The sequence below is a fragment of the Rhipicephalus microplus genome, chromosome 4 (genome assembly GCF_043290135.1).
Source record: "Rhipicephalus microplus isolate Deutch F79 chromosome 4, USDA_Rmic, whole genome shotgun sequence".
NCBI lineage: Eukaryota > Metazoa > Arthropoda > Arachnida > Ixodida > Ixodidae > Rhipicephalus > Rhipicephalus microplus.
In genome coordinates this window covers 34,385,439-34,411,456 of record NC_134703.1, presented here as the reverse complement: position 1 = coordinate 34,411,456, position 26,018 = coordinate 34,385,439, and the positions used below count along the sequence as shown (strand labels likewise).

Here is a 26,018-nt window from a genome sequence, read left to right as displayed (position 1 = left end):
CGGAACGAAACTGTGGAGCCCACTCAAACTCAGTAATGACATATATTTTGCCCCTCGGACTCGACCGCAGTCACACTCACCAATATTGTTCCTCAAGCGAACTCATTCATACTCGGCCTCACTAACATTTATCTCAACCGGACTCACTCGGGCTCACGCTTGTAGCGCCACGCTAGATTTGCCCAGCTGGTCGCGCCGAAAAAGAAGCGAGCCGCGAGGAATTTAAGAACGGCTGAGCTCCTGGACTGGCTGGACGCGGCATCTGCGACCTCACCTATGCCCGCGTCCCAAATAAAAGCCGCGGCCACGGCACGGCCTCATGAGCTGCCGTCTCGTTTCACGTACCTCAACAAACTCATCGAGGTATTACTAACACCCACTCACTTAGACCGAGACTCGCGGCTCGATCTTCGTCTGAGTTTGAATGAGTCGACTCATTAAGGAGTTTGTCGACCTATGCGAGTGCCAGTGCAAATAGCAGGATCGAGAGAAAAAAAAACACTCTGCGTGGTAATCAGTGAGGCCTTGTACCTACTATACCGTGTATAGAGAGAATGACGTCCCCGACATCGTGGCAGCACGGTCTATACGACGTCTCACCGAGATGATCAAAATTATAAAAAGAAGTCATTAATCAAGAGAAGTGACCATGTCGGTTGCTTAGTGTGAACGCGTTTATAACATACTCTCCTAAAATGAAGTTGCTGCAGTATTCTTTATGGTATTTACAACAGCAAACAGTAAAATAGAGGCAGACAAATGTGTTGAGCCGGGCAATATACCGGTTATTGTTTTACGATGACGACGACGACGACGGCACACACACACACACACACACACACACACACACACACACACACACACACACACACACACACACACACACACACACACACACACACACACACACACACACGCACACACGCACACACACACACACAGGGTGTCCCAGCTAACTCGCCAACTCGGACAAATATTAAAAAAAACATGCGCTCCAGGAAAGTTCTACCTGCTGCATTTTAGTGTCGCGTGCACATGCACCCTGTGTGTACACACAACCTATAATTCTTCATCATCATCATCATCATCATCATCATCATCATCCTGCCTACGTCCACTGCAGGACAAAGACCTCTTCCATGTTCCGCCAGTTAACCCGGTCCTGTGCTTGCTGCTGCCAATTTATACCCGCAAACTTCTTAATCTCATCTGCCCACCTAACTTTCTGTCTCTCCCTAACCCTCTTTCCTTCTCTAGGAATCCAGTTAGTTACCCTTAATGACCAACGGTTATCCTGTCTACGTGCTACATGACCTATAACTCAACACCAAATAATTAATTGTCTTTTTTTTAGTGAACATTTCGAATTCTCGCTCAAATCGCAAAAATATACGAGCCTACAAGTACAGCTAAAGGCCATACAGCGAGCTGAGAAGGTGGCGCCCAAGCATGCCTGATCGCCATTCCTCTGTGAATTTTTGTTCACCTAAATAAAGTTGTTTCTCTCTCTCTCTCTCTCTTCAAGTTGCAGGTCTCCTCAAATAACTGCACAAACAAGCATTTGTCTTGTGCTTAAATCTTCATAGTTGTTTTTTCCGAGATAAATTAACAAAAACACGGCAAAATATGAAATGGACCCGCCCTCACGCGCCATTACGCGAACACTTCCAAGCGTTCGTCGATTGCGTTCGTCGATTGCGGTCGTTCATCGTCGCATTGCACATGGCTTTATGCTTTTTGGTGGACGTGTAAGCCGCATGTTTTGACGGGTGTCCAATAAACAATGTGCAGTCCTGTACAAGGAAAGGACGCCGCTGCGTATAAAATGAAGGAACACTTGAAAGCACCCTAGGGGCACGCGTCTATTACATAATTGTCGTGTTTCGCGTACTTTCGTTTTTCCTCGGCAAAAAACAACCAGGCACACTTCAGCACAAAATAAATACTTGGATTTAGTTATTTTAGGCTACCTACAACGTAAAAATGAATATGTTTCCTATTCGAGCGAGAATAGCAAACTTAGATAATAATTAGTGCCAAGTAATGAAAAAATACAGGATGTATGTACACATAACTACCACTATAATATAAAGCTGGTGACAAAAGGAGGATTGAGATAAAAGCCGAAAGGTCAGCCTGAATCAGTTTTCTGATCCACTTTACGTAAGGGAAGGGGCTGGTAAAGAAAGTAGACAGTAGAAAGTAGTTGTTGAAGATGAAGGCGATGATGGATCTAAACCTTGAATGCCCAAAAGTTATTTCTTTCCCACAGTGCATGGAGCTATCCTCGGTGACCAGTACCTATATTCAGGCTGTCCCAAACATCACGCAGCACAATTAGAAAGAAAGGACCGACACTAAACGAAATGAACCTATTACATATTGTTCTTAGTACGCTTTGGCAGCTGCTACTTATTTATTGTTAATGAGAATTCGTTGATCATTTATAATTATATTATCACAGAGACTAATTACAGTATCCGATGTTATGAAGAATCAGCGTCCACAGTCTTGTGCGCGCTCCTGCTTGTGGCCCCACGACTCATGCCTCTCGTTTACGGGCACGAGTCAGTGTGGGTTGGAGCTGCGAAGAAGAAGAAGGCGCGTTGGCGGATGAACAGTTTTTGTTTTGGGAACGCTCTAGCGGACTCTTCCATTTTTCGCACATAATTATCAGGGCACAAGTTCGCCCATAATATACCAGTTTTTGGTGTTTCTTCTCTTGGACCTGTTACAATATTTGTACCTCCAAAAGTGTTCACTTGATTATCAAAATATCAATGAGACACATAAGCGCGTGTTGAAACTACATCTGTCTGCACCATTTTTAACAACGTATTTATTGCATGCTCATTTTTTTTCTGTTATTAAAAAATGCCTGCGAAATCTGGAAAGTGACACCTAACTATAGACTGCTCCGCGCATCAGGAAGCAGCGCCCTCAAACATGCTCACTGTGAGGTTTCAATTGTGAATGAAAAGAAAAAAATGCAGAAAGAAAAAAATACGAATGACCTTATCTGCCTCTTTCCGGCCGTAGATTAATTGACTGATTGATTGATTGATTGATTGAAAACGTTTATTTCGAAGTAAAAGATAGGTGCAGCCCTTGAGAGGCTTTGCAATGGGTGGAGTCCCTTCCAGAACCCCTTGGTAACAGCCGCTAGCTCAGACCTCCGGACCAAGAAGGCCACTAGAGCCTGAGAGAGAACACAACTTTATTGTCGTCAGACTTAAGGAGGTAGGTGACCCGCCAGGCTGAACCTGATGGCCACCTCCTCTGCCCTTTGTACGGCCTGGAGCTGAACGGCCAGGCTGGTGGAGGTCAGATCCTAGCAATTGAGCAGGGCTGCCGTCCACTCCTCTCGGGTTGGGTTAGGGTTGGGGGGAAGAGCTGAGTTGAACTGGCAAGCCGAAACCAAGTGACATAGGTGTCAGCCACTTCCCCACGGTATTGGCACTTCTTGCCAGTGAAGGAACAATCTAAATGTTTCAAAATTGCTGGGCACAATAAAATATTAGTGGAAAGTCGCATGCATTGTGGGTTCATTAGCCTTTCCCAGCCCCTTTGGAGAAGCTAGGCAGGCAGGCAGGCAGGCAGGCAGGCAGGCAGGCAGGCAGGCAGGCAGGCAAAGAACTTTATTTGATCCGGAGTCGACGCTCACTCCCCCTTAGGGGGCGACATCGGCGGGCCGCACCCACGACGGGACGGGCAGGTGCATCTCCTCGGCCATGGCCTAAGAGTCCACACTAGGCAGCGTGGGATAGGGTACATTTCCCGGTGGCTATAGTTCTGCAATATTCTTTTCGCTAGCGTTGGGACTAACCAGCTTCTTGATTCCAAGACTATGAATATGGATACGAGGGACGTCACAAGGCGCTGTGCTTTCCCCCTCTACTCTTTAACCTTGCGATGGCACAACTCCTGGCCCAGCTGAAGGGTATTGCAGGTGTGCAGCACGTGCTGTACGCCGATGATATCACCACTTAGGCCACGGAAGGACACAGCGGGCATATGCAGAAGAGTCTGCAAGCTGACGGTCACGTATTGGATTACTACGTAGAGCACTGCGGACGCCAGCATGCTAAAAAAAATTGTAAATTAGTCCATTTGAGACCCAAGGACACCACAAAACTGCAGCCGAAGAAACGCGCCGATTTGATCTTAGAGCTACGCTGTAATCAGAACAGTGCTCTATCAAACATCCAAAATTGCTTACAGTACGCAAAAAAAATGCTTTTGCATTTGACAGCTGGCCGTGAAATATGGGTACTTACAGTGATGTAAAATCTAGCGATAAACTGAATGAACATGACCATTATTAAAGTAAAGGACGATAATTTGCCGCTGCTGAGGATGAAGCGGGAAAGGAATAAGGGGATTAAAGAGTGATGAGCAGTTTCATGTCACGTCTTCGCACAGGTCAGGCGACATCATGGAGCGGATAGAATCCCTGCAAAGTTGCGACGCATGTTGTTATGTTGTTGGCACCCGGCCTGTAACCTTGCCAAGGTACGTAACGCCGCCTCAGGCAATGTACAAGAGGCAAAATGGTTGCTTGCTGTAAGCTCACTTTAGGACGATGCTTTTTTTGGCGGGTGGGAACGCAGTCACTTGTTATTTTTGATATTTCGCCAGCTTGCTTAACTAACAGGACAAAATGTGCATGTAATCAGTGGGCTGTTCAAAGCACCACAAAAAGATGCGAGTTCAAAGTGCCCACATAAGCCTCATTGATATATTGATAAGTAGATGAGTACTCTAGGAGTTCCAAGTATAATTATAAAAGGCCATTACTTCTCATTAGAGACAAAATCTGTAGGGGCTGCTCATCTGTGCTGGGAACAATATGTACTAGGTTTGCACCTCGTAACACCGTTCCTTTTTTTTTTCTATTGTGAGGCGTGATATTTGGGACAGCCTGTATATTTGCCCCTCTATAACCGCCTTCGTCTGGGTGCTGTGGTGGTAACTTCGTAAAGGAGTACAGACATAATTTTTAAATATTTTCGGGCTGTTGCTGTTCCACAATAAAGTTTACTACCTATCTCATCATCGTCATCAGCGGCCTGACTATACGCCCACTGCAGGGCAAAGAACTCTCCCATGATCCGCCAATCAACATGGTCTTGTTCTTTCCGTTGCCACGTTATACCGGAAAACTTTCTAATCTCATCGGGCCGCCTAACTTTCTGTTTTTCCTTCGTGCGTTTGCCTTCTCTAAGAATCAACTCAGTTACCCTTAATGACCAGCGGTTATCCTGCATACGTGCTACCCCCACCAGATATGCATCCATATATGGTAAACGGAAGCCACATATGCTGACATATATGCTCATATGCGGCCAGATATAACTTATATAAGTGCCATATATGGCATTTCCGTAAGGGACGTGCCCGGCCCATGTCCATTTCTTCTTATTGATTTCAACTATGATACCCTTAACCCCGGTTCGTTCCCTGACCCACTCTGCACTCTTCTTGTCTCTCAAAGTTACACCCATAATTTTCCTTTTATCGCTCGCTGCGTCGTCCTCAATTTAAGATGTTAAGAATCTCGTGCCTCAAGGAATACAGTGCTGGCGTCGGCGACATAAACTTCGATGGAAACGATGAATAAATATAATAGCTCGAGCCGGAATCGAACATGGGTCATGGAACAAGAATTCTTGAGGAGGCAAAACTGTATTCGCTCAAACGTCCCAATGAAGTCACATAATCGGGCACAGTACTGAAGCGCCATCTGCCGCGAGAGTTGGCCAACGGAGATAGGAAAAACGCGTGCGTCGTGCTCTCCAGTGAAGCTCGCTGGTTCAAGCCCATTCAGTGTCGATTTACTGCTTACATACTCATAGAATGCGAATGGGTGTGTATCCAAAGTTGGAGCTCTTCAGTGGCTTTAAATTTAGAAAATTACCGAAAATAACGGCAAATTACGCGCGTGAAATAATTTGTATAACGCGTGAGAGAGAGAGAGAGAGAGAGAGAGAGCATTTCTGCAGAAAAGCTGAGATGTTGGCCTGAATATATTTTCGGTTTCGCTACTCAGCTTTAGAAAAGGGGAGTGGGTGAAAAAGAAAGTAGAGAGAAGGCGTTGATGATGATGAGGCAGGTGGCGGTGAAGCAAAACGCCGGATCAATTTATATAGTCTCTTGTCGAGGTCTGTCTCGTATAAAATCTTGTTCAGTGCTTTCAGAATATCGCGCTGATAGACAGGTGGTGTTCTCAACAGAACACTCGCAGAAACTTGCTGCTTCGTACATTTAAACAAGACGGTGGCCATTGTGTATAACGCGAAGCTGTTAGGGCATTTTTGTGTATATATAGCTTGAACTAGATAGCGTTGGTACCATTTGTTTTGCGTAATTATTGGACTTTTCCCACGTGCCATCAGTTCATATTTGGGTTGTTCTTATTACTGTTTGTCCTTCGTGTCTTTCATGAATGGCCGCAAGAGGGAATCACTATTTCCTGCGATAATATCGCTTCAGGCGCTTGGCGATACGTCGAACGCGGCTCCCGTTTTCAGTATTTATACTCTGAAACTCTCATCTGTATACAAGTGTTATGTACTTGATGTATATGTAACTAATAAAACTGAAACTGAGAAAAATAACAGAATACTGAAGGGCAAGGTGCATTGAATGGACTTTGCCTATTTATGCATATTTTAGAATACCATAATACCACCATCTCTCTGTGTCATGCTCCAGTGAGGGCTTCTCGCAAATGTAGTCGCGCGTCGTGAGCTCTTCATCTTAGTATTGCGTGAGCTCTACTTTTCTAACCTAGTCAGGTCACTCGAACTTTGCAGGTTCCTTTTCCTTTTCCATGATGGACCTGCAGCACAACCACACACGGACAGAGGAAAGAAGGCACATGAAACACAGTGGTTGCTCACAACTATTTTTTTGTTTTGTTTCAGAATTGACACTTGTAAAAGAGCAACGCCAATACGCCCGCATGCGAAAACTGAAGTAGTATAAAAAATCACTGCCGTTCAACAAAAGACCCCAGCGAACGCAACACAAACGCAACACTCTCTCTCTCTCTCTCTCTCTCTCTCTCTCTACGTCAATGTCACATGCACTGATCTAAAAATTCGTACTCACGATCATTTGTAACGTCACTGATGGTTCATTGATACACGAAGCAGATTGTTTCCTAATGTAGTACGCCTCCTTTGACACGCCAAGAAATTGGTTTTGATGTCTCGTCAAAACAATTACCATATTTAATTTGGTGTTCCATCCACATCTGTTAACGTGCGAAGCCGAATTATCATACCCTCGGGTGTCGAAGAAGTGGCCGTATTCTTCCAACGTAACTTCCACATACCTGCCCGTTTGTCTCGTGTCGGATCCCATGCATGCACGTTAAGGGAATCGAATATACCACGCCCATTATACATTGAATGTGTTGTCCCCGCCGCGGTTTATGCCGCATTTATGCCGAAACAGCAACATTTATGCCGTATCATCCAACTATACACTTTTCACGCAATGTAAAAAACGATGACCATAAGAAACCGTGAGTGAATTTCTCTATCATTGCCACCTCTTTCCGGTGATAGGTTTTCACCTTTCAGCCACTGGAGTAATTGAAATACACAGCTCCTTAATTGTGAATTATTACCACCAGCAGATCTTAACCTCTCAACCTGTTTGCTAAAACTTCCCTCAACTACGTCGGGGTAAGACCTGGAAATGACTAACTTCAAGCATGACTTGCTTAAAATATTTTTTTTAAGAATCTTTGAGTATCAAGGGCGAGAATCCAGGAGTGGTTCAGAGAATCTTGGTGAATACACTCAACAAACATGCTGTTTCATAAACGTGAACTTGGTTCTAAGAACTGTATACATATATATAGTTCACCTTTTTTTGGCACTTCGCAAGTAAAACGTAATCCTGAAACAATTTCCCGGAACAGTATTTATACACGCATAAGTCATTTGGTTGCACAAGTCACCTCCTTTCATAATGACCAAGAAATCATCAAAATATCTACTGAACTCAGTAATCCCACAGCAGGCATACTAAACGGCAAGTTGCGGTCAAATTTAGCAACAAGGCACCACCCGGGAAACGATGGAGATTGGCATTGCAAGAAAGACCGCCTGTCCCAACTATGACCAAGGGGCTCTGCAGGTAAAATAAAGGTATTTCAAAACAGTCTCAACAGAAATACTACAATTTTCAATTAATACGGTCTCGTCATCGTCTTCTATAAAATGCACAATTTCACACATTCCAAAGGTGTGTTTTTTTTCCCCGTCGTATAGAATTTAATGTCTTCCATGTCTACGCTAAACACAACACAAGAACATAGGTTTGCAGCCACAAAGTATGCGACACTCTATAGCTCTTCCAAACTTACTGAACAAAAAGGTTCTCCAAGTTTCAACGGAGACGGGTGCACTTTGTGAAAACCCAGAACTGTCCACTTGCCAAGTGTTTCTTTCCGTAATAGTAGCTCGAAACCGAACGTTCGGGCGGCGAAGAATTACAAAGTATAGCCTATCGCTTTCTTTTAACAGACGCGCTCAATTTTTTGTGGTTTTGACGCTGTTCTCTTCATAATTGACGTTTCTGAAATAAAAATTAGTAATGAGTCGGCGCTGTATTTCGTGCACACCTTCTTTCCTCTGTCCGTGTGTGGCTGCGCTGCCGGCACATCATAGCCCTAGTTTCGGGTTTATTACATTCACCTTCTTGCGGGATGGATAGCCACCGCTGCAGTTCCACTCGACACATTCGCGTCTCATCATGGAGAAGCAATGATCGAAATCAGCGCTCGCCTGTGTTGAGGCGTGAAAAACGCGTGTGAGAAGCCATCGCCGCCGGCGTGAAGCGGATGCCTGCATTGGATAAACTTTTATTTATTGGATTGGATAAACTTTTATTGATGCGAGAGCGATAAACCGGGACAGCGAGTCTGCATATCGCGAAAGCTTGCCCTTTCAACGCGTGCGTATACAACATGCACGCAAGGGACCTGTGAATGCGGATGACGTCGCGTACTTAGGGACAATGGCTGTAGTAGATATGGACGGCCTATAATTAGAGCGATGTTACTGATAACAAAACTGACGATGATGCCGAGGAAAGTATAGGGGATGTTGTAGGCGAAGAGATAACTTGCCGCCGGGCAGCGACCGAACCTGCGACCTTCGATTAACGCGTTTGACGCCCTGCCGATTGATCTAAAGGGGCGCCCATCCCTCCGTCCACTTTAGGGGGTATGTATGTGTGTGTGTGTATCCTGGAAGAAATCTACAGGGAATCAACTGCTACCATAGTGCTTCATAAAGAAAGCAACAGAATACCAATCAAGAAGGGTGTAAGGCAGGGGATCACAATCTCCCCAATGCTATTTACCGCGTGCTTACAGGAAGTTTTCAGAAGCCTAGAATGGGAACAGTTAGGGATAAGAGTTAATGAAGAGTACCTTAGTAACCTGCGCTTCGCCGATGACATTGCATTGCTGAGTAACTCAGGGGACGAATTGCAACTCATGATTACGGAGTTAGACAAGGAGAGCAGAAAGGTGGGTCTTAAAATTAATCTGCAGAAAACGAAAGTAATGTACAACAACCTCGGAAAGGAGCAGCGCTTCGAGATAGGTAATAGTGCACTTCAAGTTGTAAAAGACTATGTCTACTTAGGGCAGGTAATAACCGCTGAGCCTAACCACGAGATTGAAGTAACTAGAAGAATAGGAATGGGGTGGAGCACATTCGGCAAGCACTCTCAAATTATGACAGGTAGATTACCACTATCCATCCCTCAAGATGAAGGTATATAACAGCTGTATCTTGCCGGTACTTAGGTACGGAGCAGAAACCTGGAGACTTACAAAGAGGGTTCAGCTTAAATTGAGGACGACGCAGCGAGCAATGGAAAGAAAAATGGTAGGTGTAACCTTAAGAGACAAGAACAGAGCAGAGTGGATTAGGGAACAAACGGGTGTTACGGATATCATAGTTGAAATCAAGAAGAGGAAAGGAACATGGGCCGGGCATGTAGCGCGTAAACAGGATAACCGCTGGTAATTAAGGGTAACTAACTGGATTCCCAGAGAAGGGAAGCGGGTTAGGGGGAGACAGAAGGTTAGGTGGGCAGATGAGATTAAAAAGTTTGCGGGTATAAATAATTGGCAGCAGCAAGCACAGGATTGGGTTAACTGGCGGAACATGGGAGAGGCATTTGTCCTGCAGTGGACGTAGTCAGGCTGATGATGATGACGATGATGATGATGATGATGATGATGGTGGTGGTGGTGGTGATGATGATGATGATGATGATGATGTATGAACACACAAACGCACAGACACATATATACGCGCGCGCGCGCGCGCGTGTGTGTGTGTGTGTGTGTGTGTGTGTGTGTGTGTGTGTGTGTGTGTGTGTGTGTGTGTGTGTGTACACATCTGTGTGGTGGGTAACATAAGTATACCCCTGTTTTGCAAAGCAAATCTTCTCAAGCGTATACAGAGAGCATGTCGCGTAACGTTCGCAAAGCGTCATAAGAGAATTTTCGCGCAGCGAACATTTGATTAAAATTGGGATTTCGTCATTTCTGAAGAAAACGGAGAAGATTGCATACCATTTCTTTTTTACACAAATTTTACTCGTTGTACAAACGCTGCACTCATATACAAAAAAAAAGAGCAAATAACCTCTGAGCTGCACACCCACATTAAAGTAATAACGAGGAGATTTCCCGTTGTTGTTTTTTTTGTTTTTTCCAGAGGCATCAACGCTGTGAAGAAACTAAGCTCAATAGTCATGTGCGTAAAACAAGAGCACTACATTGCGATAAATATTGTGATTCATTGTACGACCAACCTGATATGATGGAAAGAAAAATGAGATGTTTCATGGAGGCTACTCTGGCTAAAAACCAGTAAATTAGATCGTGAATATTAGTCATGAGCACGAGTGCGAGGATTCAGCTAAACAATTTGACAGATGCTTTGCTCAAGGCAGCACTGACTGCGGTGATAAAACTAATATTCGCGTTGATAAACTTCCCATCTACTATCTTTTTAAAGCTGTTTGCCTAAACGAAATCATCACAACATTCTTCCTGCTTTGTTCACATCCTCTAACATTAATGACCCAAGAGAAGACACGTTAAGTACGCTACCGACATCGTTGTCCATGCGCTTGATCATAATATGCGTAACCTATGTAAGCAAACGGCCACTTTTTCTTCATATGCGCAGGTTGGAAATGTTACTGTTATTTGTATAAAAGGGCTGAAAATAAGTTGGGAATCGCAGGCCAATTGGATTATTGTCGATGTTTTCGAAGCACTGAAGAAGTCGCTACTTAAAAAAGGTGAATATTTTTCAAGAAATACAGTACTATAACTGACTTACAGTACGAATTAAAGAGTGGTTTGTATACAGAGCATGCACTTCTGCACCATAAAAGACACGTCCTATGGGGACAAGAATTTTTCTTAAGAGATATTTCTTGATTTTACGAAGGCTTTTGCAAAATTAAGATTAAAGCTGGAAGTTTATGGAGCAAGAAGCTATGATTTGCAAATTGTAAAAATCTTACCTTCGTTTTCGTAGGCACTTTGTTACCAAGTCGATGATGCGGGTTGTGAAATGTGGCGCACCACAAGGCAGCATTCGTAGACCGCAACATCCTTCTTGCGTCCTTTGTGTCCGTTTTGCGGCAGCCAGACAGCAGACGTTATTGAACGCTCATGAATGTGACGTGTCATCTCCCCTGTCAAGAACAGACTAAGCACCAAAGATTCGCTCGCTCACACGTGATGTAAGACATTCCATGTGGAATACGACCGGTTTTCTGCATACAGGCCTTCGCCGTCTGGATCCGTCACTTCAAATTACATTCGGATTATCCCGGTCCGAAACAACAGGCCGCATGCCGCGTAAGGCTTGGAGTGTCATTCACGAACAGATTTGGTTACCTAATCGTAATGGCCGACAGTGCTGCCCTTGATCGCTGTGGCAGCGAGGAAACCATTGCACACGCTCTTTATCATTGACCTCACTGCAGCTCCCAGAGGCAACGGCTCTCAGCAGCGATAGCACGCCTCAATGACCAGCCACTTCGAGCTTCCAACCAGAAAGCGACGAAAACGCTGCTGAAGTTTTGCATGTGTGGTCAACCGAACTCGCTAAAATACTATGACACCCTTGTGCTTGAGCGACGCCCTCCAGACTAGTTAAGGCCTCTCCCCTTCTCGGTGACGTCATCCCACTGTGACGGGCGTGGAGGACGCATTTTTATAAATGTACATAGCTGTGCTCTAGTTGATGTTCGTACTGCGCGTTGCGAATGCATTCGTGCTCGCTGTCTCCCGTTTCCCGAAAGTGACGAGAAAGCAGCAGCTCCAGGGTGACGTAGGCGATAGGAGAGGACGGTATGAACAGGTCGTCTGCAGGGTGTTGGCTTGATGTGCGTGCTTTTATTATATTTTTTAAATTCTTTCTCTTTCCTAACTTTTAAAGGCCCCACTTACCCCTACCTGCAAATCGGATTTTTTTTAATGTGATTAATCTCCCGGCTTTTCACTCAACTTTTCTCTCTTTCCGGCCTAAAGAAAAACCAGCACCTAGTAAAGCAACGGAAGGTGTAGGGCAAGTAATGTGTACTGTTCTAAGTTCGTTGTAGTAATTGTAGACTTGAGGAAACTAAAGTGGACGGAAAAACAACTGGCGCTAGCAGGGATTGAACTTGCAACCTTCGGATAATGCGCCCGATGCTTTACCAATTGAACCACGGTGACGGTCGCCTTCTCGTGTACGCTTTATCAGGTATGCATGTGCATGCAGACCGTCTATAGCACCGCTTCCAGCCATGGAGGGCGGCGAGTGTGGAACGCTTTGTTTTGCCAGTCGGCGTCAAGTATTCACCTTTTCATAAACGCCTCCCTGGGCGCCGCCATAGCCCTCCTTCGGCTGTGCAAATTGGCGCGCCCCCTAGAAAATGCACTGACAACGCTGAGCCCTTAGCCTTTGTACTCCCGCGCACAGCCCATCATGGCGGTGTTTTTTCCTTCCTGTTAAAAGGTGTATACAGCGCGTGATATCGCTCAGAGTCAGTGTCTGGTTCGAACCAATTTATTATTGCGGGGTGTGTTCGCCTTTATGGGGGAGCTGCCTTTCAATTGAAGTTAGCGTGGTCATTGAGAACGTCTGTGATCTGTACCTCAGTTGTGAGTCTCGGCGACTAAAGGGGGGGAAAAATCCTTCAACATGGGCTGTAACTGGAGTGGACATTTCGAGAAGTGGACCCCTCTTACACAACGCACTACAGCTTCAGGACACTCGCTGCCTGGACGAAGACAAGGCCACTTGTCAACGCATCGGCAGTACAGCGACACCCCCGTATGAAAGGATTTTTCATTCGTTAAAGTTCCCGGCTTCGCCTGGACTTGTGCCTTGTAGCTAAATGACATTTCACTTAAAACACTGGGAGTCGGTATTTCTACACGAGGGCGACGTAATTCGCAACTCACCGAAGCATCAGTGCGCGTAGTAAGGGTTGTTTCCGGCGGCCAGGCGTACGCATAGCCCAAGGGTTTGAGGCCTGTCGGAGGCGTACCTACATGGACGACCTCTGGAAATAGCCGCAAGTGCGGAAGAGCTTCGGCGTGATCGCTTTCCTCGTGAGAAAAAACATTTCATTGCCATCGACCCTGCGTTTTCTTTCGACGTCCCCATCGACGCGTGTAAACGCGCCGGGACCTTGGCCTCCTAAACACCTCGTCCAAGTAGGACGAACGCATTGCGTAACGCCGGAAAGACGCGTAATCCGTTCGTGCTTATCTTGCCAGATCACTTAGATTTTTATCGGTGCCTTCTGAACGTCGTCCAACTAGGTTGTGACCCATTTGGCTCTCCGCTTTCTGGCAGGCTGCTACACTGTTTCAACGTATGATGTCGCTCTTTCGACGTTTTTCTTTTTTCTTTTTTTGCCCTATATGGATATTTGAAAATGGCAGACATGTGGTCGAGCCTATCTTTCTGCACAGGCTTAAAGTTCGACGAATGCCTACTTTTAGCGCATGGTCGAAGGATTTTCAAGGCAACCAGACTCAATGTCGTTGACCCTTTTCTTGGTGTTTTTCTTCATCTTAACCACGTGTAGTGATACCCACGTGGGTTAAACGGCATGCGACGTACAAAAAGTACTATTTTAGTCATTTTGCTTTTTTTATCGCGCACGCATGTATCTTCGGGAATTTTGTCGCAATTATCATTGTCTTAAAAAAAAAGAAAGGAAGACAGGATGAAAAAAGTCTCAGTACTTTTTGAAGCGAAGTTTAACATGACCCGCGAATTTCGGTGGTGGCGTTGCATGCGGAAAACAAATTGGCACATCCCACGTACAGTGCGAATCGATGACATGCGAAGCATGAATGAGGAAGTTTGATATCTTCCTTTGAAGTCTGCACAACGTTACGAGGCGGACGGACGTAGTACATAGTAAACACAGGTAGAAATTTTATGCGCACTCACGTATGCAGGCATATTGTTTGCAGGTATGCAGGTATGTTGCTTGTATATAGTCGCGTAACGATGGCATCACTAACGTTTGCAATGCTAGCACCAGCAGTTTGAGGCATGTAAATTACGCCGTACATGACTTCCGTGTCAAGATTATTATGTTTGCCCCTGGTATGTGTGTTCGTCGTCCATTCGCGTCACGTATATAAAATATCATCATCAAACGCCGGAAGAATGAGAAAGAAGACTGCTGCCTAGAGCGAGCGCGCGCTACTTCACTTCTTCTAATAAACCGTATTCGTTCGAAGCAGTCCATGGTCTCGATCGTCTTAATAACGTAATACCAAATTTGTTATATGTGAAGCTAGCGAAACGGCCACGAGCGCGCAATAAGCGTAGAATGTAGTCATGTTTTACATGACATGCTTATCATGATTATCATGTTTGGGCGTATCATCTAACTTTGTCGTCCATTCATGTCACGTAATACCAAATTCGGTATAAGTGAAGCTAGCGAAACGGCCACGAGTGCATAATGAGCGTGACGTGTAGTCATCACTTACATGACATGCGTGTCATGATTTCCACGTTAGCGCCTGTCACTTATGTTCACCATGCAGTCGTGACGTACCATGTATACAAGTTTTCCAATAAGTCATGTGAACGAAACCACCGCAAGAGCAGCAAGACCATCACAATCATGACATACATGCCATGATTTTTGTGTTATGACAATAGTCACTTATGCTCCTTATACAGTTGTGTTTTGTCATACCAAGTTTGGTATAGATCCCACTATCAAAACGACCAGGAGAGCTAAAAGTCGCAGGCGGCTAGATAGACAGATAGTTATATGGCCAACGTCGCCGAAGTTCGATAATAAATGTTTCGCATTCAAAACCGGCTGGCGAACTGTCATGTGGGTGGCCTATAAACGGTTGATTGATATGTGGGGTTTAACGTGCCAAAACCACCATATGATAATGAGAGACGCCGTAGTGGAGGGCTCCCAAAATTTCTGCCACCTGGGTTCTTCAACGTGCACCCAAATATGAGCACACGGGGCTACAACAATTCCGCCTCCATCGGAACACCCGTGAAATCACCACAATTTACTATAGACAAGAGTGCGCCGTGTCATACGTTGCACCTGTGTCGCGCAAGACTTAGCATTATCGGCCCTAGCCATAACCTTGCACTGAGGTCATAACGAACTGTATGGGCGACATTTTTGGAACGCAACACCATCGCCGCTACGTATTCAGGTTTCCGGTGCTTAAACATACGATAGGCACCCGCGCCCCGAAAGATTTGTTTACATGTGAATCTTTTGTCCTGCAGTGGACGTAGTCAGGCTGATGATGAATCCAAATATTCCTGCTTTGTGGTATTGTTATTTTTTTTCAACTTTTTTAGATTCCTTTTGTTCGGAATTGAAGCCCCGTGGGCCCCACGTGCTTCTTTCTGCGTCAAAAGAACGGGGTTTCGCGCAGTATAGTACAAGAAGTACAGTATAGTACAGTATAGTATAGTACAGTATAGTACCTGCATACTCCGCTACCTTGCGAACCGTCTGTCATCTGGCTGATAGAGAATTCACTCAATTTTTCAGGAAGCGTCGAAAAAAAAAACTGTTCTATATACAGAATTCCACAAACACTGGCCTTGTCGTCGAACGCGTCAGCTCCTTTGAGCCCATTTGGGGGAAGCTTGTTATAGCCGGTACGCGAACTCCGAGTAGCTTTCGTTCAGCGTATTAACTGACGCCCGAAACTTCAGCCGGAAAGCTTGTGGTAACAACTTGTATACTTCGCTAGCAAGGCCCTCTTTAAACCCTCGTAGCATTCCGCTTCTTCGGCCCTTAACTTTGCTAAAATTTGTGCTGCTTCCACCGGCAACAAACTCTGGAGCCTTTGAGGACGTCAGCTCACCGCCCATTATTTTGGAAGTGCGCTCAAAGTTTATAAAAGAAGAGCCCCAATTCACTACCAATAACAAAGGGCTGAAGAAAGCCACTCATGTCGTAACTGGTGGGTCTCGGCTCTGCCTCAGGGGCCAGATTCCTCTTAAGCTGCTCAAATTGGCACTGTTTTCGTTCCTCTTCTCTTTCTCTCAGCTTCCGTTTTCTTTGCACATCATTAACTGCTTGAAACATTTCGTCAGCACCCGCATCCCAGGCTGATATTTTGCCCACAATTACGGGTTTCCGAATAGCTTTGCTAACCTCTAAACCAAGCTCACCTGCTGCGGCTAACAGATCTACCTTTTAGCAAGCTATTCAAATCCATGTTCACTACCGTAACTGCGGCAAAAGTCCTCTCTAGCCACATTTCCTATTTCTCTGACACTCGGTGTACCAGAGCACAAAGCCAAAGCCTCACCGACTGATGCCGCAGAGCTCTCGGGGGTCCGCCATACCACCCCCTGCCGTGCCACCACTTCCACCAGCTGTTACGTTTAGCCGAGTCGGGCTCCAAGCCGAGAGACGAAGACGCCGCAAGAAGGAAGAACGTAGGTTTTAATGCGGCATGCTTGCTCAGATTTGGGTGCACGTTAAAGAACCCCAGCTGGTCTAAATTTCCGGAGCCCTCCACTACGGCGTCTCTCATAATCATATAGTGGTTTTGGAACGTTAAACCCCACATATCAATGCGGCATGCTTGCTGAAAGAAGGTGAACAAACAATGGTCCCACGGCGTGGTGCGCCACCGATTATCAAGGCACGCCATGAACGAATAGAGTGGGAACGCACATCAACGCACATGCGCGAGAACAGATTTTCGGCCGAAGCAGATAAGCCAGATTTGGGCGCTGGCTGATAAGCGGTGAGTGTTGCCCAAACGCAACACCCTACAATCAGTATTGTCAAAATGCGAAGAATCACTGCGAAATCTAATAATACAGTTGTGACAAAACGAGTTTTGATTGATTGATTTGTGGGGTTTAACGTCCCAAAACCACCATATGATTATGAGAGACGCCGTAGTGGAGGGCTCCGGAAATTTTGACCACCTGGGGTTCTTTAACGTGCACCCAAATCTGAGCACACGGGCCTACGACATTTCCGCCTTCATCGGAAATGCAGCCGCCGCAGCCGGGATTTGAATCCGCGACCTGCGGGTCGGCAGCCGAGTACCTTAGCCACTAGACCACCGCGGCGGGGCAACGAGTTTTACTAAAAGGCAAAAAATGACTGAAACTGAAAAATCAAAATTTATATTTTCAAAAAGCATTTATGCCAGGACATTCCCTACAACAAAATTTATTTAAAAAAACGATGAAACATTCCTCGAATCTTATAAGATACAAGATTTGCAATGTCTACAGACTTTCATTCTTGAATACGTAAGCGTTTCCATGCCTATTCAAGGAGAACACCATCTGTCCGCTTTCTGCGTGATACGAATCAAGGTGTAGAGAAATAAATGTCCGCAAAGAATCAATAATATTGGTTGTACTGGGCATCGAATACAGGCCCGCACTCTTCGAATGCAAGCGCCTGGTCCACTTGGCTGTAATTCCATTCTTCGCTTATGATGGGCGACACAACCATGCCGGCATGATTCGAATACAGCTGAACCTGGTTATAGCAGACGCTGATACAGCGAATAACCGCTTATCGAAAAGTAAATACAGTAAATGCTCGTTAATTCATATCTCTCGGGACCGAAAAAAAGTGCCCGAACAAACCGAATTGTCAAAAGTATAAAAAAACAAACGATTGTCTACTACATCAATACATATTTTTATTAATACCTCAATCTTGTAACTTCTCTGTAAAGTGTCGGGTGCAAGCCTCAATTTTCGTCATTCGCGACTTCTTTCACAATATGACCACTGTCAAGACCCGCGTAATTCACGCCAAAGCTTGCTCTGAACTCGTCTCTTAAGAGAACAGGGTAAGATAAAATAACGAAAATTGTTATTTTCGTTTTGAACTATTTGAAATCTGCAGCCTTTTTTGAACCAGGATCAATCATTGGTTCGTCTCAGTGCGTTGTTTTTTATTTGCTCAAAAAATAACATATTTCCAGACTTGTGCGGCAGCCTGCCATGCCCCTATTCTTACGTAACAAGGTATTCCTTGCAGTTCAACCATCATACCCATATGTAAAGGTTACAGTTCGCAAGCTGGAGTGCATTTGGCACATTCAGAAAAGGATGGGCCCAGAAGTGGGAAAATAAAAGGAAGTGCAGTCGTCAAGCTTTCTGTCGAAATATTTATATCTGGCCGGGAAAGTCCTAAGGACACCATTGGCAAGCATTAAAACTATTGTCACCTTGCCATCAAAAGAAATAGGGCAAGCTTGAAGGACATACGAAAAGCTGCTCGGGGAACATATATACTTCCACGTGGAATCAAAGGATACCAATCCAGCCCACAGCCTTTGTCCCAAGGACACCGAAACTTGGCGTAAATTCAACAAAGCCCGGTTGAATGATGAATCATCTGTTCATAAAGTAAACCTTCCAATATCTGTTATTGAGGCTGTTAAGCCAACTTATCCGCAACGTGCGCATCCAAAAATTCTTGCTAAATGTATCAAAGGGAAATCTCAAAACCCTATAGCGAGTCATCAAATTGTCCAATGGGATCGTGCTCCGAAAAGCGTTTTTCTCGGACAACAAACACTCGAAATATGCATTCTTGATGCTGTGCTAACTTTTAATGATGGCAATATAGCCTATGTGAATGTGCTGAACTCGTTTAGAATTTCACCAGAGCACTGCACAGTGCAGGGCCTACGCACCCTTGAGCGGCATCCGCAGTACTTTGCTGAGAGGGCTGCCCAGCAGGCGACAAAGGAGGCTCGCAAGGCAAGACGTTTCAATGCAAAAAGAAAAAAAATAATATTGGTGATGAGTATCTGGCTGGTGCCTATTGAACGGGCCCTTTGATTGGTTTGTTATCGCATTACACTTTTGAAATAATGCACATTTTAAACTTTTAGGTGCAATTATTTGAAAACATGCTTTTTCGCAGTTATGTTCCTTCATCTCAGTTACCACAGTTTAGAATCATAGATTGCGGCCAGTATTTAAATAACGTAATAGGCACTATGCTGAAGCAGAATTATTATTGTGTGAAAAAGTGCTCCTCTTCAAAATGGCATCTAATAGCTAAACCGAGCAATAATTAGGTCCCCGATAGTAAAAAATATTTTAAAAAGTTAGTATAACAATTTTTACCGCTAAATCTGCTTCAGTAAAAAAAGAAATGGCTTACAATCACAATAGTAAAATAGTTATTGTAACTCTTATGGTTATAGAGGAAAGAGTACATAAACTTCAGCTAAAATGCCTGGTGGGTATAGGGCTTACTCCTTTTGCTTAATTATCGAATATCGATCCCATAAACGCCAGCACAGGCGCGCGAATATATCTTGGTTGAAAAAACGACTGACCACTTACCGTTGGACAATTACAATGTAGCAAGCGAATTTCATGCCGGCAAGCAAACATTGGCTGCAGTTTCTCAACGGCTTTCAGTATGTTTTAATTTCGCGAAACAGGGTATACCACGGCCTCACTGGCATATTCCCATCACGAATATGACGTTGTGTAATATTGTTACGAGGCAGTGGGCATGACTCCGCCGTCGTAGACAAATCGACGAAAAAGAAGCGGACTCGGCGCGCTAAATGCTGGTCGTCTTCGAGTGTCACACGTATACTTGTAAATATTGCAAATATACTCGTTTCCCTCTTCCGTGTGATCGTGATCTCCGTGGCAATTTGCGCTAAGAGATGGCAGAGAAAATACTATAAAAAAAAAGAACTTACCACCGGGAGTCGAAGCTTTACGGCCCCTCCCTCTTCAACGCGTGGCGCGAAACTACTCGACGACAAAGCGGATACGAAGACAGCGCGAAAGACGGAGCACGTGCACAACAAAAGCGCTGGCTTACGACCAAGTTTATTCGTTAACACCGCGCAACATTATTTGCGCAGTCCCAAGCGAAATGTAGAAGAAAAAATAATAAACAAAGATAAAAACCAGAAAAAAATATGATAAAAAAAACGAACTATATTAGCGGCATCACTGCTGACCATGCAAATCGCATGTGCATGCACCAATCTGACAGATAATCGATTTATTTGCCTGTCAAAGCAACTGAAAGTCGGCTGACGTCTCCGAAAATGTTCGGGTCAGCTGTTCGCGATGATGCTTTACAACCGTGCAACACTGATACTCAGCAATGCTAAGTCGCCGTAGTGTATGCCAAGGTGGCTATAGGTCACCTCCGAAGAAATGCTGTAAACGTGTTCCTTTAGACGCTCATTTACATACAGGCCCGTTCGTCTAACGTAACGCTTGCCACAATTCAGTGGCAGGGAGCGTACCATGCATTCAGCACATGGAACAAACATGTTCCGATGCTGGGTTTTGCAAGTGCGGGTTTTCCAAGCGTTAGTGTTAACGGCCCTACGCTAGCGAGCCGTTTTGGGGGTGTTAAGTTTGGCCCGGAAATTCGCCTGGGCAGACGCCATCGTGCGTAAGCCGATCTACTGGGGAGGCTCTCAATCCCTTCGGCGCCCAGTCTGCCAGACGCTGTCGAAGATTTGAGCAATTCCTTAGACCATGTGGCAAGCGAAGGCGAGTTCCGGACTTTCAACTACGGACTCTTTCATCGTCTCTTCGAGCAGAAGCGGTGACTGATACCCTCGGCGACTCATCTGGCGATGGGGAAGCTGTTGTGACCGGCGCCAGAGCTGACGGGGGAGCGGCGCTCTTTTAATCCTCAGAAACGTAGCCGACCGGCGGGCTGCATATGCTCGTCAGGCATTGTCCCTGCTAACCCGAGGGTGAGACGTCGTGTCGCCACGACGCCGTTAACCGTTCGAGAGAGGACAACAAAGACAGCATCTTCCTGGAAGAGACCGCGGCGGCCACCGCAAATCACCCCGCTAATTAGGCGAGCTGTGCGGCAGACCCTTTGATGTACGCTGTCAGGATCTTGGGACCTCTCGACTAGCGGCACACACACGACGAGGAAGAGCCCTGCTGGCGCCACCTTGCAGTGCAGTGATCACGACTCAATATTGGACGTGCACGTGGGCCGTGCATGCTCGTCCCCCTCACCTGGTGTGTGTGTGTGATTGGTGTTCCACTCGGAGAGGAGGAGCCCGACAGGGCTTAAAACGACGCCGCAGAGTGCTGGACGTCGCTCTGAACCATGTAACGTTTCAACCACCACGCTCGTGGTTTGTGAAACCACTAACCTTTCTTTGCTGTAAATATGTGCAAATAGTGACATAAACCTGTTTGTTTTCGTATTCTCTTCTTGTCAGCGTTCATTTCCTCCACCCGGCTACACCACGCTACCACAAGAGACCGGGTAGACCCCCATTCGTAACACCTGGTGGCAGCGGTGGGATGCCATCATCAGCGAACTTCCTCCTTCGACCCAGACCTTTACGGTGGGCAGAAAAAAAAAAAGCCGTCAACTTGGAATCTACCGGCCATATACTTTCCTAAAATAAACTAGAGGGGACTCTGGCGCTGCGATCGTTCAGTGATTATGGGAATGACGGGTAGTACATGAATTTACATGTAGTCTTAGTAGTTACGGGCGGCGAATCGCACTTGTGGCGTCGTTTACTGCTGTGTTTCGGTTTTATTTCGAAGTAAAGAACGAACCGTTTTGGACTTCGTGAGCCAATTTGAAATGGTAAGTCTAAAACAATAGGGCGGTGAAGCGCAACCACTGAATATTTGCCGATTTCGTTTCGTGAGAAAACAGCTTCGAGCCACACGAACACACACGGAGCGAGAATACGAAGATTAGACAAATACGTGTACTACCAATCATTACAGTGCCTAAAATGCTTGAAGTGTGATTACCAACAGGCTTCGCAATACAACATATATTATAAAGGTAATATTGCGTGGTACAAGCGTATACATTGTCATCTGGTGTCGGAGCACTTGATTATCTTAATAAATTTCTGGTTTAAAGCCAGTCACCCATTACAAAAGGCACACTAGTTACAGCGTGTACTTGATCCTGGATTTTAAATTCGAAGCATTACCTAGCGAACTGACGGCACTTTGATCGTATCTATCTATCTATCTATCTATCTATCTATCTATCTATCTATCTATCTATCTATCGTATGGGAGGGTAATATGGCTTGACGAATATGTCTGGCTGATCATGTCTTGAATCATGTGAAAATCCTGTCGCGTACGTTGTCGAACTGCCTCCTCGCGGCACGTGTGGCACATAGCCGTACGCCACGTGCGGTGGTATGAGGGTATGAGCCACACGTGATCGACAGTTTATATCTGCCCAGGAATGGCGTGAACAGACCTTGTTAGTTTAAATGCGAGAAGGTTGAAAAAAAGCCGACATCGGCAGCATTAATGGACTCGATTAATCAAAGAATGAATGTCAGGGTCCCAGCAGAAATCTAACCCAAGCGTTCTGCGTGGCAATATAATACTCTACCACTGAGCCACGTCAGGTCTCGATACTGCAGTGGAAAAAGACCCTATGCAGGAGCAATATTGGTGAAACACTAATTGTGGTTTCATTGCTGTCTGTTGAATTTCATAACCAAACAATAAACATTATCTGATTATCCCTAACATACAAGCGTCTTGTCAGATTAACGCACACTGTACACTTAAGCACCATCTACTGAAGCTATCTATGTAGCCCTAGCCATTGTCCACTATCCTCGCTAGCAAAGTGAAGTGAAAGTAACTTTATTGGGTCCTAGAGAACAGGTTAGACACCATTTCTAAGAGGGGTCTGCCGCAGTTGCTGGCCGCGCCCACGCCGGGACTGGAAGACCGTGGCCCCCCGTTCGTTCGCCGGCCTCCTGGACTGCCGAGTACGCGACTGAGAGCTCAGAGCTTTTAAGGGCCCTCTCCCTGCCTTGTTCTGTGCTGAACTTTGTGCCATGTAACGCCGGGCACTGCCAGAGAATATGAGCGAGTATGCAGTTATGTGCCCCACAACTAGGGCATCCTGAGCTTATGCCATCAGCAGAGTGGCTGAATGTGCTACGGGACGAGAACGAACCTGCCTGTATGATATCCGAAGAACTGACGACTGCGGCCGAGTGAACTTAGAATGCGGAAGCGGGTACCTCAACCTAAACAACTGATAATGAGACGTTACTTCTTGACAGGTGCCTATAGTGGATCCACGAACCCGCCTCCGTACCCGCCCGGACCATCGTGGCATGTGATTTCTCGCGCACGGTTATGGGCAAGTTCGTTGGCGTTGGGAATAGTCGGATGCCCCTATGAGCCCAACCAGGTGATTGTGTAGCAGCCTACTACACCCCTGGAGTTCTGAAAGGCGGCAGCCCTGGAGTCAGTAAATGTATCTCCGGACACGAAGGGTCCGTCATCGCCAAGGATATCGCTATAGCAAGTACATCGCTATCGCTATAGCAGGTGTACCTGCTCTGCTATGGAGGCAGACACTTTTTCTCACGGAAGCTGGGTTGAGTACGCGACCGCGGTGATCGACAGCCACAAAACGAGCCAAAATTGTACTGTGTATGAACGTTACGCGGGAAGGGTGCCACCTCGTACGTGCCCTTCATTGTTTGTGATAAGAAGATCTTCTCTTCCTCCCCTGCCGTATGATGATATTCCAGCGACTGTAGGAGACACTGTCCAGCTTTCGTGGAGGAGAACCGCGCGACCTGAGCTAGTGTTGTACCTCCTAGAGGGTGTTGTTCGTGCCCAGACTCATGAGCCTGTCCGTGCCGGTGCTCATGGGGATGCCTAGTACCCTTTTTATGTTTTTACGCATTAAAGTGCCGACTTTATCCTCCTCGCGTTTAGACCGACTTGGCGAGGACGCCACTAAATTAATGTGGCTCATAAGGAATGCATGGTAGAGCCGAAGGAGATTGCTCTCCCCCCCCTCCCCCCCCCTGCGCCTTGAAACCCTTAATATTAATATCGGAGCACGTTCTCCGTTTTGGAGGTGATGCGTGCCATTACTTGCGAGGTTCTTCCATTGGATTCAAGAAGAAAGCCTAGCACCCGAATGCCCATTCCGTGTAGTTATCGTAATCTACACCTGATCAAGCGTTGACTGGTGCCTTCTTCAGGGTCGAACCGGTCGATATAAAAGCAACTCCGATTCAACGGGGGATAGCTGAAGCCCTTTACCCTGCAGAAAACTTTCTGTGGCAGACAAAGTCGATTGGAGCGCCTCCTCCACTTTAGCATCCGAACCGCCCATGCACGAGACTGTAATGTCGTCGGCATGCATATAAGGCGTGGTTGATATTGGCTACAATGGAGAGGCGTTCCGAGAGGCCTTTCATGGCTATTTTGAAAAAGAGAGGCGAAATTGCTGCTCCCTGCGGCGTGCCCATTGCACCCAGGGTGAAGGCCTCCGATTTTAGTTCGCCAATCTTTCTAATGGCTTTGTGGTCCCTGGGGAAGGCGCGAACATAGGGCGTGGAACTTGGGGCCTACTTCCATGCGCTCTACCGCCTCCTGGATGAACAGATGTGAAATCGTATTAAAGGGCCTTGGTGAGGTCAAGGGCCAATAATTCTCCGAATATCTCGGATGTGTAGATCGACAATTTGCCTCTTATTCAGCAGCGTCTCATCCTGAGTGCAGAGGTCCGGCAGAAATCCTCCATTTTGTACGGAAAGAGCTCTTTATCCTCAATATACCGAGATGCTCTGTTGTGTACCGCATGCATGCTCCATGACTTTCCCCACGCAAAATGTGAGGGAAATGGCACGTAGGTTCTCCATAGCGAGTATACTTTGCCTGGCTTGGGAATGAGTATCACCGAGGTAGGGATACTCAGTCCAGGTTCAAGAGGGACTTTTTCGATGGTTATTTTGGCCACACTTGCGACGTGCGCCATTGATTGTTGTTCGAAAATAACGTCGCCACGGTTTCTGGCATCAGGAACGGGCGAGGTTCTCGCAGGATATACGGAATCACCAAAAAACCCTCAAGTTGCTCAGTGCAGCTTTTCGCCTCGTTTCATGGCAACCCTGTTGCGCAATAAACTTAACTGAAATTCAATTCAATTCGACCTCCGGAGCTTCATCCCACCACGCCATCATCCATTGCGTGGAGATGCTGCAATTCGTTTTCATAGTAAACCATGCACGAACGTGGTTATTCGCATTCAAGTTCGTTTTTCAACGCTCTATTTACAAATATGCTCTAGACGTGCCTCGAGTTCATTTATACAAGTTCATTCTTTACTATTGTACATTATTGTCATCCACGATGAGCCGCATATTGGAACTGACGCCTATGTCATTAATGTAAACGAGAAGTAATAGAGGAAGAGAGACCATCGCGGAACCTCCAGATCATAGGTCCACGCAATGTTCTGCTTTAAGAGGGGGCGAAGGAATTTCTCAGGGATTTAATGGCGCTCGCGCATTGGCTATCAGGCGTGAAGCGAAAGAAGTCGACATTTTTTTTCATGACCTCTCTAAACTAGAGCCAAGTGCAGTGTTTGATACGCGAAATAAGAAAACATGGAAAATAATAACTTCCAAAACAAACTAC

General features: G+C 45.9%; 2 protein-coding genes across 3 annotated transcripts in view; one reads left to right on the top strand and one right to left on the bottom strand.

Annotated features, from left to right (window-relative positions):
* The window catches only part of LOC119172579 (uncharacterized), a 116,482-nt gene that overhangs the window by 17,148 nt on the left and 73,316 nt on the right, over window positions 1-26,018 (top strand). The gene's annotated exons all lie outside the window — the stretch shown is intronic.
* LOC119171869 (acetylcholinesterase-1) overlaps window positions 1-26,018 on the bottom strand; it is an 82,027-nt gene that overhangs the window by 9,848 nt on the left and 46,161 nt on the right. Inside the window, exons 1-2 of one of the 2 annotated variants that reach the window (XM_075892521.1) lie at window positions 13,508-13,910; window positions 11,575-11,748 (exon numbers count right to left, since the gene is read on the bottom strand). The exons of the other annotated variant lie outside the window; for it this stretch is intronic. The gene's annotated coding sequence lies outside the window, so the exon portion shown is untranslated. Of the gene's footprint in view, window positions 1-11,574; window positions 11,749-13,507; window positions 13,911-26,018 lie in introns of those variants that run through there. 2 annotated transcript variants of the gene reach the window in all.